Source organism: Pelodiscus sinensis, chromosome 31 (genome assembly GCF_049634645.1).
Source record: "Pelodiscus sinensis isolate JC-2024 chromosome 31, ASM4963464v1, whole genome shotgun sequence".
Lineage (NCBI taxonomy): Eukaryota > Metazoa > Chordata > Testudines > Trionychidae > Pelodiscus > Pelodiscus sinensis.
In genome coordinates, this window is record NC_134741.1 from 7,328,657 (window position 1) to 7,346,592 (window position 17,936).

The window sequence follows — 17,936 nt, forward strand, 5'->3', positions numbered from 1 at the left end:
TACAAACACAAAGGCTGGAAACACTGGCCTGATCCATGGGGGCTGGCCGAAAGCAAGGCAGGGAAAACACTGGGTGAAGGGGGGGAGGGATATTTTCCTTCCCAGGCCTCTGTCCCTCGGAATCCCTGGGGACGTTGGGTTTTGACTAGTTTGGTTTCCCTTTTCCCTGCTTCCCTCCTCGCTGTGGGGAGGTGGCAGCTCTCGTCCTTGCGGTGGGAAGCCCTGGTACAGGGGTGGGACGGGCAGATGCTCTGAGAGCGAGTCCCTGGGCTGTTTGGGGAGAGACCTTTCTCATGTGTGCTTTTCCTAGCACCACCAGGATGGCCAAGTGGTTAAGGTGTTGGACTTAAGTGCTAATAAGCATTTGTCTGCGTGTGTTCAAACCCCACTCCTGCTAACTTCCCTTCTTTGGCGAGACATTGGATCTGGATGCTGTTTTGTCCTGCTGTGAGGCACGGGACTGGACTTTGTCTCCGAAGGTCCCATGGGCTATATCTGCACTGGCAGGTTCTTGTGCAAGAGCACATCCATGCTGCTGTGCTTTTGTGCAAGAGCATCCATGGCAGTGTGGACGCTCTATTGTGCAAGAAACCCCTGTCCTGAGCTCTTGTGCAAGAAGACTTACACCTGCTAGAAAAGAGAAGAGCTCTTGTGCAAGAAGCCCTTTCTTCTACACTTTACTATAAAACTTCTTGCACAAGAGCGAGTGGGCAGTGTGGCCCGTCTTGCGCAATAACCCACCAGTGTAGACACAGCCCACCAGTGCAGACACAGCCTTCCAGTTCTAGTCCCAGTTCTGATTGGCTGAGCAGGGGCCAGTCACAGGAAAGAGACTCAGGACTTTGTTGTTCTCCTTAAGTCCCAGCAAATGAGCCAGAACCAATCGTCTGCTCAGGGAATTGTTCTGCTTCTCGCCAGTGCTTGTCTCTGAGCAGCTCCTGAGTCTCTCTGTGTCCCGGTGCTTCTAACCCACTGGCTGAGCCATCCCTAGGCTGGGCTGTGGGGCTGTATCTCACTGGAGGTCACGTTATTCTGATCAGTCAGGGTGTGAAACTCCAGACTGAGGGGGACTTTCAGCATCAGGCTTCTGGGGCCTGTTCTTCAATCCTCACCCCACTCAGTCACCCACCCCCAGCCTCTTCCAGCACAGCCTGCCCCACCCTCCCCCCACAGGGCCTCCACAGGGGCCTCTGTCCCAGGGAGAATGGGGAGCCCCTGCCCCGGGCACTCACCCACCCTGCTGCTGCTCCCACCAGAGCAGAGGATTCACCCGGTATCCCCGTTCTGTTCTGAAATTTGATTTGTCCTTTTCATATGTGTTCGTTTTTTTAATTGTATCCTTTGCTATATATGGTTGTGACAATTTTCTTCCACTATTTGATCTGAGGAAGTGGGTCTGGTCCACGAAAGCTCATCATCTAATAAACCATCTTGTTAGTCTATAAAGTGCTACATAGTCCTGTATTTTGTTGCAGCTTAAAAGTCCAACATGCTTTTCATTGCACCACAGAGCCTGATATCTCCACTCTCTGATTTGCAGCATGGCAATTGCTGGTGGCAAAGAAAGGGGAGCCAGGTCTGTCTCTTTTGGGAGAGCTGGTAGGAAGAGGGAGGGGGCCACTGAGCCCCTGACAGTGAAAATAAGGGATAAGAGCTGAGCTGCAGTTGGAGAATGTGGGCATCAATCCCACTGCTTCTTGCATGCTAAGCAAGCGCTCTACCACTTGAGCTAATTCCCCTGCGGCATTTACAGAGGCCTTCTTGGAGGCTCTTCCCTTCTCCACAGCGACGTCTGTCATCTAGGTCAGTTAGTCGTGGGAAAGGAGAAGGCTCCGAAAAGGCCTCAAGGGCAACTCTCAAGGAGACTCCCTGCAGCAAAGCCACGGGGCGGGGGGGGGGGGGCTCTGAGATGGCCCCTGCCCTGCAGCCTGTCCCACCGGGCCATTGTCATGGACTCTCTGTGAGGTCATCACCTCCCAACCTCCTTTAGCCAATAAGCTGAGGGGCTGCGAAAGGCCCTTGTGATGTCACTGCCACACCCACTCCTGCCCTCCAGGGCTAATGTCCTGCCCCAGGCAGCTCCTTTGCATGGCTGAGCTGCTCCCAGGGGTGAAAGTGACACATTTCTTACAGGGAGTCCTGGGAGATGAAGCAGCTGGAGGGAGCCAGGAGAGCAGAGGCCAGCCTGAGAGCTGAGAGTCAGAGGTGCCCACTGCACTTTCACACCAAAGGTCCCATGGTGTAAAGGGCAGCACTCAGGACTCTGAATCCTGCAATCTGACTTCAAATCTCAGTGGGACCTACTAAGACTCAGGAGGTTATTACAAGGTTCAGGTGTTTTGGTTTCTATCACCTGAGGTTCAATAAAGAGAGTTTTGTTCCTCTTGCTGGGTGTCTGAGGCCACTGGAGCTCCATCTCCAGACGGAGCAGGCCAGCGGGAAGGGTCTGATGCCATCACAGCTGCAGGGCAGGTCACCCACCTGACCCCTGAGCTCAGCCTGTGCTGGAGGCAGCCTGACAGTGTGAGCGGGCCAGAGGGAGGATTGGGGGAAGGGCCCTGAGTCCTGGCTCCCAGCCACGCACCTTGGCAGAAAGACCAACGGCCCCTGCACAAAGTGCATTGTGGGAATAAGAGTTGGGGCAGCAGGAAAGGGGCCGGCCCCTCAGCACCAGGGCATGGGCAGGAGAAGATGGGAGTGAATCCTGCTACCTCTGCCATGGCCTGGCCCAGGAGGGCTGGGGTCTAGCAGCTTTTCACCCCAGCTTTGTGGGAGGCCAAGTAGGAAGGGGCCTCTGGAGGCTCATAGCCCCCTGGCCTGCTGTGTCTGTGGAAAGGGGGGAAGAGGACACACACTTGTCACTGGGGAACATGGTGCATGGATCCCACTCGTTCCTGCAGAAAATGAAACAGGCTGAGCATTTTGCAGAGAACAGGCCAGAGCCCTTCTCCTGTCCCTGGAGAGATGGAAATGGGGCCGTTCCTTGTGGGGAAAGAAGTGGGTGTGTCGGGAGTGGGGATCGAGTTCAAACCTCTCCACAGACCAGAACCCCACATTAGGGGCAAGAAAGAGCCTTGAGTCAGGCAGTGGAGAACACTTGGCTCCTGTTATGCTGTGATGGGATAGTAGGAAATGTTTCACACAGAGCCTGGCTAGCTCAGTTGGTAGAGCATGAGACTCTTAATCTCAGGGTCATGGGTTCAAGCCCCATGCTGGGCGGTACCCTTCCTTAACTCACTTTCTCAGCCTGTGAGCAATTGGCTCTCAGTTTTCATCGGGGTTTTAGAAAGAAAAAGTCTAGTCCTGGGGTCCAGCTTTAGTAGAACCAAAGAGAGAACCAACTGCAATTTTCATCTTCTGAGGAGAAGGGAAGAGGATTTTCTTCTCAGTTCTAGCCACATCAGCCCAGAGGGGAGAAAAAATAACCCTCCGCCCGCTGATTGTCCCCCGTCAGCTTCTGGCGCAAGAGCCTCTTCCACAACAATGGTGGCTCATTAGATATACAAATGAGGCTCACCCTCTCCCTTGGCCACTTGCCACTGCTCCTACCAGCCGCCCGCCAGCCACTCCCTCCAGCCACCCCACCCATGCTGCTGTGGGTGCCAGTGTCTCACCACACTGTGAAATCAGACCAGAGACGGACACTGTCAGTAAACGCTCATATCGGAAACGCTCCTCTGGATGCTGGGCCCACCAGAGCCGTGTGCCGCTGCCATCTGCCTGCTCCGTGGACATCTTCCCATTGCAGAGCGCGCGCCGAGCCAGACTGTGACTAGCCAGCCCCTCTCTGGGCACCCAGGGGCTACATCTACACTGCAGGCTTCTTGCTCAAGAATGGCCGTTCTTGTGCATAAACTTGAGGAACATCTACACTGCACGCGCGTTCTTGTGCAAGAAAGTTTACAGCAAAATGAAGCAAAAGGGCTTCTTGGGCAAGAGTTATTCCTCTCCCCATGAGGAATAAACCCTCTTGTGCAAGAGCTCTTGCACAAGAAGGTAGTATGAATGGGCAACAGGGTTTTTTTGTGCAAGAAATCCCTATGGCTAAAATGGCCATCAGAGCTTTCCAGCACAAGAGAGCGTGCACACTGCCATAGACATTCTTGCCCAAAAGCACATGGCAGTGTGGACATGCTCTTGCACAAGACATTTTGCGCAGGAACTCTTGCACAAAACAGTTCTTGTGTAAGAAGCCTGCAGCGTAGATGTAGTCAAGGGGTGTTTGGGTTTGTTACGAGCAGTGAGCTTTGTACAACAGCCCAGGGAACATTGTGAAAAGCCAAAACCTTCCCGCCCGGGTGTCCCTGGTCAGCCTGAGAGTGGCACAAAGGTTCCTGGCAGTGATGGCTTTGGGTAATTGGTAATAAACCTGAACAGCTCACATGAGGTGGCTGAGTGGTTAAGGCGATGGACTGCTAATCTATTGTGCTTTGCATGCATGGGTTCAAATCTCATCTTCATCGAATGTTTGCAGCCCTTCCTCTTGCTTCTCCCAGCTCTCTCTTCAGTTCAGTGCCAGCCCCTCCCACTGCAGCCTGGGGAAAGGGGAAATCTCCACAGAGACACTCCCAGCTGGGACCCTCAATCCCTTCTGCCCTCAAGGGGAAACCTCACAAAGGAGATTCCAGGCAGCCAGGCCATGGGGGTCTCTGAAATGCCCCAGCCCTGCAGCCTGTCCCACCTGGCTGTTGCCGTGGACCCTCTGTGAGGTCACTGCCTCCCAACCAATGAGCTGAGGTGCTGCAAAAGTTCCTTGTGTTGTCACTGCTCCCTTGCAGGCTCATGTCCTGCCCCTGGCCAGCCCCTTGGCATGTGTGAGCTGCTCTCCCTCAACGCCTGTCACTCAGGGCTGGTTCTGGGGCTCACACAGGGAACATCAGAGGCTGCTCAGGGTGCCACATGCCCCCAAGGGCACCTTTTAAACGTCAGGGCAAGCCAGGATCTATCCCGTCCCTTCCCCAAGACCCCACCCCTTTTCTGTGCCCTGCCCTCTCCAAACCTTTCCATGGACTCTTGGTTACTAATGGACACTCGCCACTAATGACATAATTACACCCCAGCCATTTTGCTAGGGCTGCAGCTGGGGAGTAAATTTTAACTTAAATCATTAAATGATTAAGCGTTTGAACTGTCTCATGTTAGTTGATCAAACTTCATTTTAAATAAAGGAAAACATTACGGCCAGCACAAAAGGTTTTGATGCCACACCCCTAGAGACTCTGGAACAAAGAAGACACATGAGAAGAACCCAACTTTCTTCCTTTTGCTGTGACATGGATGGATCTAGCTCAGGTTTCACTCAGGGGGTCTGTCTGCATGTGAAGTACCTGTGACAGCCCCTGTGCTCCTCTGCCCCTCATCAGCAATGCCATCTACTTGTCGGAAAAGTTGTCCTGGGACTTGCAGAAGGGACAACCTGGACAAACTAGCACTGCTCAGGCACCTTCAATAGCTCAGCTGGCAGAGCAGACGACTGTAGTGTGTTTGGTGAGTGATCCTTAGGCTGCTGGTTCAACTCTGGATTGAAGGAGGGATTCCTTTCTCTCCAGCCTGGCCTTAGCAGAAAGCAACCAAGCTGGTTATCTCGGGTCTATGTCTTCAGAGCCCTGCACTGCAATTGACAAAAGCATTGTGGGCAGGAGCTGCCAATGACATTTCTTGGGCTGCACCGGTTATGTCCACACACAAAAGTTCTTTTGGAACAATGGCCGTTATTCCACAATAACAATGCAAGACTCTACCCAGCAGTTCCGTTATTTTGAAATAATTCTGAAGTATCAGACGGCTTATTCCGACTTCTGCAAACCTCATTCTACGAAGCATAACACCTGTTCCAAATTAGCTATTTCAAAATAAGGCCTGTGTAGCTGCGCCACTGCTGCTAGTTTGAACTAGCCCCTCCCCGGGGCCATTCTGAGTTATTCTTCCCAGGGCTCTAAATCGAGGTAGCTCGTCTACACTGGGGAGCCTGCCTCGGACTATTCTGAGGTTTCCCTGCAGAGCAGACATGCTAGTTCGAAATAAGCTATTTTGTAATCACTATTCAAGACCAGCTTATTCCAAAATAAATGTGCCGTGTAGTCGTAGCCAGAGAGATGAAGCAGCAGGAGGGAAACCAGAAGTGCAGAGGCCAGCCTGAAAACTGAGTATCCCAGGTACCCCTACATATTGTATCCTGTTGGCCCCATGGTGTAAGGGGCAGCTCTCCCGACTTTAGATTCTGCAATTAGAGTTCAAATCTCAATAGAACATGCTGGGGTGGGCTTGTTGTTGTGAGGTTTTTCGCACTGCATATCTATGGTCTCTGCTGTGGGCTTTTTGCACAAGAATGGCTGTTCTTGTGCAAAAACTAGCCGAGTGTTTACCCTGCATGTGCATTCTTGCACAAGAAAATGTACAGTAAACCATTGGAAAAGAGGGCTAAAACAGCCATTAGAGCTTTCTTGCACAAGAGATTGTTCATGCATGCTCTTTATAAGGAGATAAACCACCTCATAGAGCTGGAAGGAGCCTTGAGAGGTCAGCTAGTCCTGTCCCTGTGCTCACAGAAGCTCCAAGAACCATCCTTGACAGATTTGCCCCAGATCTTTAAATGGTTACCTCAAGGATTGAGCTCATTACCCTGGATTTAATAAACTAACATTCAAACAACTAAGCTATCTTGCCTTGTTTTGGGGATGAAGCGAATAGCAGTGTGGATGTGCTCTTGGACAAAAACTTTTCCCCAAAACAGTTCTTGGGCAAGCAGCCTGCAGTGCAGATGGAGCCTAAAGTTTTTCATATTTTTTGTTTTAAAAATATTTCAAACAGTTGTTCAATGTGCCCCAGGCCTGGAATTGTGCTGCAGCTGCCTCCCTCGCTACAGTCGCTGGCTCCATGTGCACTGGCCTTCTGTCTGGGTGCTGGCAGGGGGGTGAGACGTGGCAGGTACCGATGGGTAACAGGTGCCAAGGTGCATACAGAGACGCCAGCGTCAGCATCTCTGCAAGTGACCTCACTGTGCACAACTCAGCTTTTAGGAAACACTCTCCTCCTGTCTGCGCCTAACACCAGTGTCACTGTCTGCTCCTGAGGGGTCCTGGCCCGGGGAAAATGGAAATTCCTGAGGACACTTGCCCAGTGTTGAAACATCTCACAGATAACATGGCAAAGAGGAAGCCAAATAGACTCTACATCTACAGGGAAACATCAAAACTGTCAAGCCAAATAGGACTTGAACCCACTGCTTTTTCCATTAGGCTACTGGGGGACACCAAGGATGAGAAAGAGACAGAAATTCGCTTTTCCAAATGCACATTCCTCAATTTTTAGGTGCCAGATTCAAGCCCTTGGAAGGAGCCAGAAACACAGGAAGGGCTGATCACACCCCTCTGAAAACCAGCTCTCAGGAGGCACCTCCAACTGCCCCCAGAGTGTGAGTCACCCCCACACTAGCCATGGGTGAAACTCAACACCTTGACATCTCGTCTCCCTCCCAAAGCCAGGGTCTTGTTCCCACAGCCGCAGCCTCCGCAGGGAGCTGCACTGGCGCTCACTGCTCGTGGGGAAGGGAGCGGGTCCCACAGGATCTGGGGCTGGTGGGGAATGGGCAGTTGTCACTGAAGGGGAAGGATAAAACGCAGCCACGTTGCCGAGGGCAGGAGACATCGTGGGACAGCCCTGGGGGAGCTCTGCAATGTGACCCTGGCTCCCAAGGCAGCAAGTGCAGAATTCCCCTTGGTGAGCGCGAGAGGCTCCGACCAGCCTGGTCTGAATCCGGCTGACAGGCTGGATGACCCCGATGCTGGAGTGTCAGAGCCCCTGTCAACCGGCCTGTGTTTGTCCCCTCCCCCACCAGGCAGGGCAGGGCCCACGCTCCCAGCAGGGAGTTACAGGCACGTCTCTCGCACTCAGAGCACTGGGACGACCATGGAGCAGGACTCACTGGCCAGTGTGTGGTACCCAGGGACTTACAGTGGGAGTCAGAGCCCTGCCTGGCCAGTGCCAGTCACCTCTGCACCCGCTCCAGGTTTCTGGTTTCCTTCTCCCTAACAAGCCTCTCAAATCAGCCTTTTCCTGAATCAGCAGTTCCACGCGTGGCCTGGGGAGGCCTCTTCTGTGTCCCAAGAGGACCTAGGAAAATGTGAGCAAAGGCCACAGCAAGGTACCACTGGGAGTTGAACCCAGGATCCCCTGTTTACAAAACAGATACTTTAGCCAGCTAAGCCATGGTGCCTTTTACAGGCCAGTACCTAAAACTGATCTATTCTATGGTCCCAGACAACACCTTTGACTCCCAAACTGCAGCCATTTCCCATTTCCCCTGGCAGTGTCTGCTTCCCTGGGCACAGAAGGCTACAGCTCAGTGGGCAGAGGCTCTAACATGCACATCTCCCCCAGCCGCTGGGACTGTGGAGTTGGCCTTGAGATTTAGCGTTGCTCAGGGGAGGGAAAAGTGCAGCAAACACTGATCATCTGGATTGTAAGCCCTTGGGTCTCACAGTTTGGGTTGGAGACCCCAGGTGGGGGCCCGGCCTCCTTTAGGTTGGTCCCTTCCTGAGGGCACAGAATTAAGAGAGAATTTCTTTGCCCTGTAGCAATCTGAGTTGGCCAAAGATCAAGCAACAATTTTTTTGTTCACAGATAAATATAGGTGAAGCTTTCCCGTAGTAATGATGGCCAAGTGGTTAAGCAGTTGGCTTAGAAATCCAAAAGTGTTTCATTGTGCAGGCATGAATCCTGCTCGCAGTAAGGCCTGTGTTTTGGTCACACTCCTAACAATGGCAACAAGCTTGGCTGCCAGCTGTTTGCACATCTGGAACCAGAAATATCCTGAGCCTTGGTTCAGACAGCCAGTTTCTTTTCAGCTCACTGCAAACTGCCTCCCAGCTGTAGGTGAGGCTGAGTGTGTTTGAAACCAGCGGTGCCTGACCAATGTGCCTGCTTTTCCTACCATCCTCAATATGTACCTGGAGTCGGCTTCCTTCAGCTGAGCTTGGCCATGTCCCCACAGCAGGAAGCCAAAGGGAGCAAAGAGCAGAAGTGCAGGATGCTGGTGGGAGTGCCCTCTGGGTTTGATTTAGTGAGTCTTAGTTAGACTGGCTGAATCAAGTTCCAGAAGATTGATCACAGCAATTCCTCTCCAGCTGGACGTGGTTCTTGTTCTTCTGTACAGAACAGCCAATGGGCATTCAGATCTCAGCCTTGCTCAACTGATGGGAATAGAAACCAGACACCCAGCAGGTTTGAACTTGTTTCAGTTGAGGGACCCGTCTGCCTGGTTTACATGCATTGGCACAAGAACACACGAGGGGTTTGCTGACATTTTAAGAATCCCTGTACAATAGGAATCCATGACTGACACACCTGGAGGTGCAAATGTTTCACTTAGGATAATCAACTTATTAAGGGGGCACTTGACATTGGACCAAGGACCTCTACAATCGGCACTCAAACACTACCACTGAGTTACACCCAGCAGTGGTTGTATGGTTCAGCCCAGTGTTGGGAACTTAGCACCTGGCAGCACTGTCTGCAGGAGCAGGTGGTACCTCGCATATATGGCCATCAGCCACTGGGCCATAAATGTCCGCATTCCACCACCTGCACTGCAGGGCCTGCAGAGACTCCTCCTTCAACCACAGCTCCAAGAGGGACTTTATCTGTGGCCCAGACCATGACAGTGCCTGGCATTTGCTGCTCTTTGCTTGGTCTTGGGACGTGTCCCTGGAGGGCCAGAGGGGGCTTGTGCCTGTGACATGGCTCTCTGAGAGGCAGGAAATGCTCAGGCTTAGCCAAATGGCCAAGAAGCAACGCTTTACGGCAAAAAACACAAGGACAGCTCTTGGGCCGGATCCCCGGGTGATGCAGAGCAGCCACTTTCCCACCTCCCTAATTTTCCCACAAGCTGCAGCCGCATGCATTGGTCGTGTAGTGGTGAACATAGCTGCTTTCCAACAAGTTGATCTGGCTTTAATTCCCAGCCAATGCGATGTGGGGAGGAAGCAGCAAGGTTCTACTTTGCTCTCGGAAAATGGGCACAAGTGGATCCTGCAGCCAAGGTCTCCCTCTCACTGCTTTTTATCCTCTCTGAGACGCAGGAATCACTCAGTCTTAGCCAAACAGCCAAGAAGCAACGTTTTACAGCAAAAAACACGAGGACAGCTCTTGGTCCAGATCCCTGGGTCAGCTGCACTTTTCCAGTTAAGCTAATTCTGCTCCACCAGCAACGTGTCTCCAGTCAGTGCTTCTGCCATGGCCAGGCCCAGGAGGGCTGGGGCCCAGTCGCTTTTCACCACAACTTCATAGGAGGTCAAACAGGAAGGGTGTTAGCCCCCTGGCCTACTGTGCTTAGCCCCCTGGCCTACTGTGTCTATGGAAAGGGGGGAGAGGACACACACTTGTCACTGGGGAACAGGGCGCATGGATCCCACTCGTTCCTGCAGTAAATGTACCAGCTGAGCATTTTGCAGAGAACAGGCCAGAATCCTGCTGGGGGAGGCTCCATCATGCACAGACTCTGCGCAGGGCCAGACTGCTGGGAGGAGGCTCTGGCCATGGACTTTCCTTCCCTCTCTGTTACCTCCTGCACCTGGGGCTGAAAGGGACGTGGGCTGCAGACTGGTCCTGCCCAGCTGCCTTCCCCAGTGGGAGGAGAAAATGCTCATGGAAGGGCTCACACGTTGTCCCCAAACATTGGCCTGAGGGCCTGAATTCTTGCTGCCCCTGGGTGCAATCAAATGCCCCTTGTGGGGGGCAGGATCCCCAGCTCACACCCCTCCTGTCACACTTGGTGCCATGAGAACAAAGCTTGCAAAGGGTCTTGAATTCCCTCCATCTCCCCTTGCTGCTGCACTAAAAGAAACCCTGAACCCGGCCCCTTCACCTGTCACTGGAGAGATGGAAATGGGGCCGTTCCTTGTGGGGAAAGATGTGGGTGTGTCAGGAGGGGGATTTGAGCTTAAACCTCCTCACAGACCAGAACCCCACATTAGGGGCAAGAAAGAGCCTTGAGTCAGGCACTTGAGAACACTTGGCTTGTTCTATGCTGTGATGGGGGTGTGAGAAGGTTTGTTGCATACATCCTCGCTAGCTCAGTTGGTAGAGTGTGAGACTCTTAATCTCAGGGTCATGAGTTCAAGCCCCATGCTGGGCGATGCTCTTCTTCAACTCACATTCTCAGTCTGCAAGCAATTGGCTCTCAGTTTTCACCAAGGCTTTGGAAAGAAAAAGTCTAGTCCTGGGGTCCAGCTTTAGGAGAACCAACTGCAATTCCCATCTTCTGAGGAGAAGGGAAGAGGATTTTCTTCTCCTCAGTTCTAGCTACATCAGCCCAGGGAGGAGAAAAATAACTCTCCACCTGCTGATTGTCCCCTGGTAGCTTCACCTCCTGCCACAGCAGTTCCAGCTTTGAGCTACAAATCTCAAGGGGCTGGTGAGGAAATGAGGAGCTGGCAGCTCAGGTTAGGCGCTTCCCTGAGAACAAGAGGTTGAGTGTTCACAAGGTGCATTCCCCTCCCCTGCAGAGCAGGGTGTTAGAAAGAGCCAGGAACAGAATAGTCAGACAAGTTCCATGCCTTGAAATGTGTTTCTGTGGTGTAGTGGTTATCATGTTTGCCTAACGAGAACTGTCATTCAAGTTCCACCAGAGCCAAAGTATGTTTCTGTTTCTGTGGTTATCACAGTTGCCTAACATGCAAAAGGTCCCTGATTTGAAATGCAGGTTCTGCTCTTATTGCTGCTCCCCTGGGTGCCCAGGTACGTGCAGCTGCTGCTGACCAACCTGTCGATGAGCCCAACTCCCACGTGACAGAGTGGGGGGTGACATCAGTTGAGAATGCCCCTTGGTGCCACCCTGGGGAAGGGAGATGAATCAGGCCAGGCAGCTGCTGGAGGCTTGTGGCTTGGCCTCCCCTGCCCTGGAAGGCTGGTGTATTGGGCCGGCTCTGCCTGGTGCCTCCCTTGTGTGACTTGCCCAGTGTCCACAGGCCAAATGTTAGAAAAGCCTCTTCCAAAAAAAGGAGAAGAAAAAGCTGCACAAATTGAGTTTCAAAATTTGCGTAGGTTTTTCCAGAAGAGCAGTGCAGTGTAGACAGAGCCTGAGTGTTGCTCAGCACTGGTAGGAGACAGGGAAGGACAAAATGGTCTAACGGCACCTGCAGCCTTTCAGAACCACCCCCAGCCTCAGCCCCAAGGACCAGCCCTTCCCTCCGCCCTCACTGGGGTCTGCTGGGAACTATCTGGACTCAAGCCCACCCCCATGTCAGCCTAAGGATTGCCTGGCCTGTAAAAGGTGCCCTGGAAATGAGTTAAAGTGACACTCATGGAACTTGAACCCACAACTTTTGAATAACTAGCTAGGCTCATATTATTCACTACAGCTTAAAAGTCCAACATGCTTTCCATTGCACCACAGAGCCTGATGCCTTGTAGAGCTGGATATCACCACTCTCTGCTTTGCAACATGGCAATTGCTGGGGGAAAAGAAAGGGGAGCCAGGTCTGTCTCTTTTGGGAAAGCAGGTAGGAAGAGGGAGGGGGCCACTGAGACCCTAACACTTAAAATAAGGCATAAGAACTGAGCTGCAGTTGGAGAACATGGGTATCAACCCCACTGCCACTCATATACTAAGCAAGCACTCTACCACTTGAGCTAATTCTGCTGCTTGCAAAAGACTCACTTGCCCCACTCACCTTGTTCCAGAGCCCACAACTTTGGAGCTCCGTGGCATAGCAGAAAGCATGTTGGGTGTCTAAGCAGTGGTGCTTGGTGTGCGTTAGGCCAATCATTCAACAGTTCTGGGTTTGAATCCCACTGCAGTCGCTCTTAGCTGCTCTCTGATTTCCAGAGCAGCTTTCACAGAACAGGCTGGACCTGCCCCTGTTGCATGATGGGAGTGGCAGGGAGCTTGTGACAGGACCTCTCTGGGTGCGAGAGACGTGCCTGTAACTCTAGTGTCTGGCTCAGACACTCCAGCAGTGGGGCCGTCCAGCCCGATTCAGACCAGGCCACTCGGAGCCTCTTGCGCTTGCCGAGGGAGATTCTGCACTTGCTGCCTTGGGAGCCAGGGTCACATTGCAGAGCTCCCCCAGGGCGTCACCAGGCTGGCTTCCCGCGCCCTCGGCAATATAGCTGTGTTTTATCCTTCCCCTTCAGTAACAACCAGCCATTCCCCACCCAGCGTGGGACCCATTCCCTTCCCCAGGAGCAGTGTGAGCACCAGTGCGGCTCCCTGATGAGACACTTCCCTGGTTTCGGGAGGGAGATGAGATGTCAAGGCCCATGACTCAGAGCCAGCTACAGATACCCATGGAAAGCTGATTTTCAGGGGGGTGTGATCAGCCCTTCCTGTGTATCTGGCTTCTTCAAAGGGGTTTCATCAGGAGCAAAAAGTTGAAAAAGGGCCATTTAGAAGGGTGAATTTCTGTCTCTGGGGTTGCCTTCTGTGTGCCCCAGTGGCCTAATGGATAAGGCACTGGCCTCCTAAGCCAGGGGTTGTGGGTTCAAGTCACACCTGGGGTGACAGTTTTCTCTCACTGCCAAAGAGCTTACCTTCTTCTGCTCTCTGAGACAGTCTGTAAGGATGCTCCCAAGTGGCTCTCTCCCTTGCTCCACAGAACCTGTTCAGGCCCCTCAATAGCCAATGCTGGTGTGAGTGCTAAACGCCCAGGTATCCAAAGTCAGAATGTAGGGAACATTTTGCTCCAGGAGTGACAGCCAGATGGAGGTGGCTGTAGCAGAGCAGGGTCTGTCTGGAGACAAAGCGGAGCCTAAGGATGAGAAGGCCCATGAGAGGCAGTGATTCCAGAGCAGGGTGGGCGGGGGGCTAGTTATTTGGTCTAGCAAACTGACAGAAAATCCCCGGGCCCTGAGCATGGTTTAGGCGAAGCCCATGGGGCAGTTTGCCTGGTGGGGTTTGGAGACGTGGATCTTACACCTTGTAGATTTCACCTTTGCAACATCCTCTGGCAAGGAGTTCCACTGAGCACAAAAATGCTTCCTTTTTAACTTGGTTACTTACCAGTTTCATTCTGTCACCCTGGTTCTTAAGTAGGCAAAAAAATAATTTCTTATTTGCTTTCTGCACCCCTGTCATCATCACATAAACCCCTGTCCCGTCGCCCCTTGCTTGTCCCTTTCCCAAGCTGAGAAGAAGAAGTTCCATGAACTCCTGGGAGCTGCTTTCCAAGGAAGAGGCATTTCCAGCAGAGAAGATGGCCAAGCCCAATCCCCCTACACAAAGCCCCAGGAAATACCAGTGGAGCTTGGGAAAGCTCCCTCTCGGGCAGCGCTACGGAATGGATCCGGCTGGCCATCGGGCTGACTAACCCATCAACAGACGAGTCCCAGTGAGACTTCTCAGCCCAAGTGCAGAGACTGTGGAGTCTCCCGCTCCCAGCCCAGTGGCAGAGGGGCAGCGCCCTGAGGAGGCAGGTCCTGAAGCAGCGGAGACCTTTGAAGGGAACGGAGACAAGGGAGACGTGAGATGAGAGGAAGGGGAACAAGTCACCTCTTCTCAAGTGAGACGTGGTGGGAAACTGCCGGTTCCGGTGCAGACTCTTGCATTGTTATTGTGGAATAATGGCCATTGCTCCAAAAGAACTTTTGTGTGTGGACAAAACCTTCGCAGCCCAAGAAATGCGATTGGCAGCTCCTCCCCACAATCGTTTTGTCAATTGCAGTGCAGGGCTCTGAAGACATGGACCCAAGGTAACCACCTTGGTTGCCTTCTGCTAAGGCCACGCTGGAGGGAAAAGAAAGGTTCCTTCAAGCTAGAGTTGAACCAGCAACCTAAAGATCACTTGCCAAACACACACTATAGTCCTCTGCTTTGCCAGCTGAGCTATCAAAAGGTGCCTGCAAAACCTTACTTTGTCCAGGGCAACTTCTCCCCCAAGTAGATGACATTGCTGATCTGGGAGGGGCAGAAAGTTGGGTTCTTCTCATGTGTCTTCTTTGTTGCAGAGTCTCTAGGGGTGCGGCACCGAAACCTTTTGTGCTGGCCGTAATGTTTTCCTTTATTTAAAATGAAGTTTGATCAACTAACATGAGACAGTTCAAACGCTTAATCATTTAATGATTTAAATTAAACTTTTCTCCCCAGCTGCAGCCCTAGCAAAATGGCTGGGGTGTGATTATGTCATTAGTGGCGAGTGTCCATTAGTAACCAAGAGTCCATGGAAAGGTTTGGGGAGGGCAGGGGCTCAGCAAAGGGGTGGGGTGTTGGGGAAGGGAGGGGATAGATCCTGGCTTGCCCTGACATTTAAAAGGTGACCTTGGGGGCATGTGGCCCCCTGAGCAGCCTCTGATGTTCCCTGTGTGAGCCCCAGAACCAGCCCTGAGTGAGGGGGCAGAGGGGGAGCAGCTCACACATGCCAAGGGGCTGGCCAGGGACACAACATGAGCCTGCAAGGCAGCAGTGACATCACAAGGGCCTTGTGCAGCACCTCAGCTCATTGGCTGGGAGGCAGTGACCTCACAGAGGGACCATGGCAACAGCCAGGTGGGACAGGCTGCAGGGCTGGGGCATCTCAGAGACCCCCATGGCCTGGCTGCCTGGAATCTCCTTTGTGAGGTTTCCCCTTGAGGGCAGAAGGGATTGAGGGTCCCATCTGGGAGTGTCTCTGTGAAGATTTCCCCTTTCCCCAGGCTGCAGTGGGAGGGGCTGGGGCAGGCAGGGGTACAGGAGGGACTGGCACTGAACTGAAGAGAGATCTGGGAGAGGCAAGAGAGAAAGCTGCTAACACCCGATAAGAATGGGATTTGAACCCATGCGTGCAGAGCACAATGGATTAGCAGTCCATCACCTTAACCACTCGGCCATCTCACCTGAGCTGGGGGGGGTTTGTTTCAAACTACCCAAAGCCAGCATGGCCAGGAACTTTTGTGCCACTCGCAGGCTGGCCAGGGACACCCAGGGCTGGAAGGTTTTGGCTTTTCACAATGTTCCCTGGGCTGTTGTACAAAGCTCAGTGCTGGTAACAAACCAAACACCCCTTGGTTACATCTACCCTGCAGGCTTCTTACACAAGAACTGTTTTGTGCAGGAGTTCTTGCGCAAAACATCTTGTGCAACAGCACGTTCATACTGCCATGTGCTTTTAGGCAAGAATGTCCCTGGCAGTGTGCACACTCTCTTGTGCAAGAAAGCTCTGATGGCCATTTTAGCCATAGGGGTTTCTTGCATGAAAAAAACCCTGTTGCCCATTCATACTACCTTCTTGTGCAAGAGCTCTTGCACAAGAGGGTTTATTCCTCATGGGGAGAGGGTGAGATGCCTCCTATGCCCACTCCCTCCAAGAGTGGGAGGTGAGGTCTGAAAATCACACCTGAGCTCTTATCTGCCCTGAGCAAGGGCAGCAACTGGGAGTGAGGTACAGAGAAAGTTTGGGCATGTGAATGGGACACGTAAATTGCTGGACTTACATTGCTGGCAAAGGACATTGCTCAAGCCACTTCAGCCGAGACTTATTTGTGAGTTGGTTCTGAACCCTGCTTGTGGTATTTTCCCAGGCGAATGCCACGTTACTTCTCACCCTCTTTCATTAAAAGTTTCTTTTCTACATTCAGACTCTGTGCTGGCAAGTGGGGAAGCATCACCTCCCCGAGGTACTCGGACGGGGGGGTGGATTTCCCAGGCTGCTGGGTGGGGGCTCAAGCCACTTTTGTGTGAGATGAATGAAGAGAAACCCCTAGACATCGAACCCAGCCCTGGCTGCTGCCAGCACTACCTGGCAGAAGAGTTACACTAGCAGGGGGACTGACCAAAGCAAAGGCCTCGCTATGAGCAGGCTTAGAACTTCTTCAGGGAAACCCTATTGGATTTCTAGTCCAACACCTTGACCACTTGGCCACCACAGACGTGAAGACAGCAAAGTCCCAGGGCCAGGGGAACTGGCAGATAATCCCAATGCCCAGGCCTGATGTCACCTGCCACACAAAATTCACACAGCAAACTGGGCTCTTGGAACAGGAGAAGTTTGGGGGCTCGTTGCTGGGCCGTGGGGTGAAGCATCAAACCAGCCCCCTCCTGTGGGGCCTGTGAGTGTTGCTGAATGTGTGCCCCTGGAAACGGGAAACAAAAAGTCTGGGAGCCACACGGAGACCCTGCTGGGCTGAAGTCCCAACGACTCCACTTTGTCTTTGCCTGTGGGCTTGTCTGTCTGCAGCCTGGAAACCTCCTGGCTCCTCAGACCACTGGTCTGGATGGAGAGTTACAGAAGTCGGAATAATGGAATTGCTGTGTAGACGCTCCCATTGTTATTGCAGTATAATGGCCGTTATTCCCAAGGAACGCTGCTGTGTAGATGCAGCCTGAGAGAAATGCTGAGCAAGGGATCCTGCAATGTCAGGGGAGTCATTGAAATAGGGTCACTTCTCTAGATATAAAAAGGAAGCCATGTCAGGAGTGGGATTTGAACCCACGCCTCCATTCAGAGACCAGAACACCCAACTGAGGGAAAGTCAGAACCTTGAGTCTGGCGCCTTAGACCACTCGGCCATCCTGACAGCTGTGTGAAGATATTCAACCGCAGTTTTCTTACATGTGTGAGTTGCTCGGGAGGCAAAGGGAGCACCTCTCTTTCCCCACCTAACAGCCGCTCTACAGCAAAGCTGGGTTTATCCCCACTCACCCTCATCTACCGTTGTGAGGTGTTTTACAGGGAGCTGACAGGAAACAGAAGAGAGGAAAACTCTGGCCGGCAGAAGCGAAGCCTGGGATTGTCCTGTGCCAGGGAGTCTGTGTCAGTGCCCTTGGGGATCCTGAACAGGGTTGGTACTTGGGGTGGGGCCGGGGGCTGTTCTGAAAGGCTGCAGGCGCCGTTAGACCCTTTTGTCCTTCCCTGTCTCACCCCAGCGCTGAGCAACACTCAGTGTCGGTCTGAGCATCCGTCCTGCTCTGGGACGTGTCTCTGTGGCAGGAACCTGCCCAGGCGGCTCTCGCAGTGAGGCCCCTC

The 17,936-nt window shown here is 52.8% G+C and overlaps 6 non-coding genes across 6 annotated transcripts; 4 read left to right on the forward strand and 2 right to left on the reverse strand.

Annotated features, from left to right (window-relative positions):
• Nucleotides 1-3,146: 3,146 nt before the first annotated feature.
• On the forward strand, nucleotides 3,147-3,219 carry TRNAK-CUU (transfer RNA lysine (anticodon CUU)). The gene has a single exon. It is a non-coding gene; the product is annotated as a tRNA-Lys (tRNA).
• A 1,162-nt stretch (nucleotides 3,220-4,381) lies between these two features.
• On the forward strand, nucleotides 4,382-4,464 carry TRNAS-GCU (transfer RNA serine (anticodon GCU)). The gene has a single exon. It is a non-coding gene; the product is annotated as a tRNA-Ser (tRNA).
• Nucleotides 4,465-11,061: 6,597 nt separating this feature from the next.
• TRNAK-CUU (transfer RNA lysine (anticodon CUU)) lies at nucleotides 11,062-11,134 on the forward strand. Its single transcript has one exon. It is a non-coding gene; the product is annotated as a tRNA-Lys (tRNA).
• Nucleotides 11,135-13,427: 2,293 nt separating this feature from the next.
• On the forward strand, nucleotides 13,428-13,500 carry TRNAR-CCU (transfer RNA arginine (anticodon CCU)). The gene has a single exon. It is a non-coding gene; the product is annotated as a tRNA-Arg (tRNA).
• Nucleotides 13,501-15,726: 2,226 nt separating this feature from the next.
• On the reverse strand, nucleotides 15,727-15,808 carry TRNAS-GCU (transfer RNA serine (anticodon GCU)). Its single transcript has one exon. It is a non-coding gene; the product is annotated as a tRNA-Ser (tRNA).
• Nucleotides 15,809-17,378: 1,570 nt separating this feature from the next.
• On the reverse strand, nucleotides 17,379-17,487 carry TRNAL-CAA (transfer RNA leucine (anticodon CAA)). Its single transcript has 2 exons — nucleotides 17,450-17,487; nucleotides 17,379-17,424 (listed from the first exon to the last, which is right to left on the reverse strand). It is a non-coding gene; the product is annotated as a tRNA-Leu (tRNA).
• Between the last annotated feature and the right edge of the window lie 449 nt (nucleotides 17,488-17,936).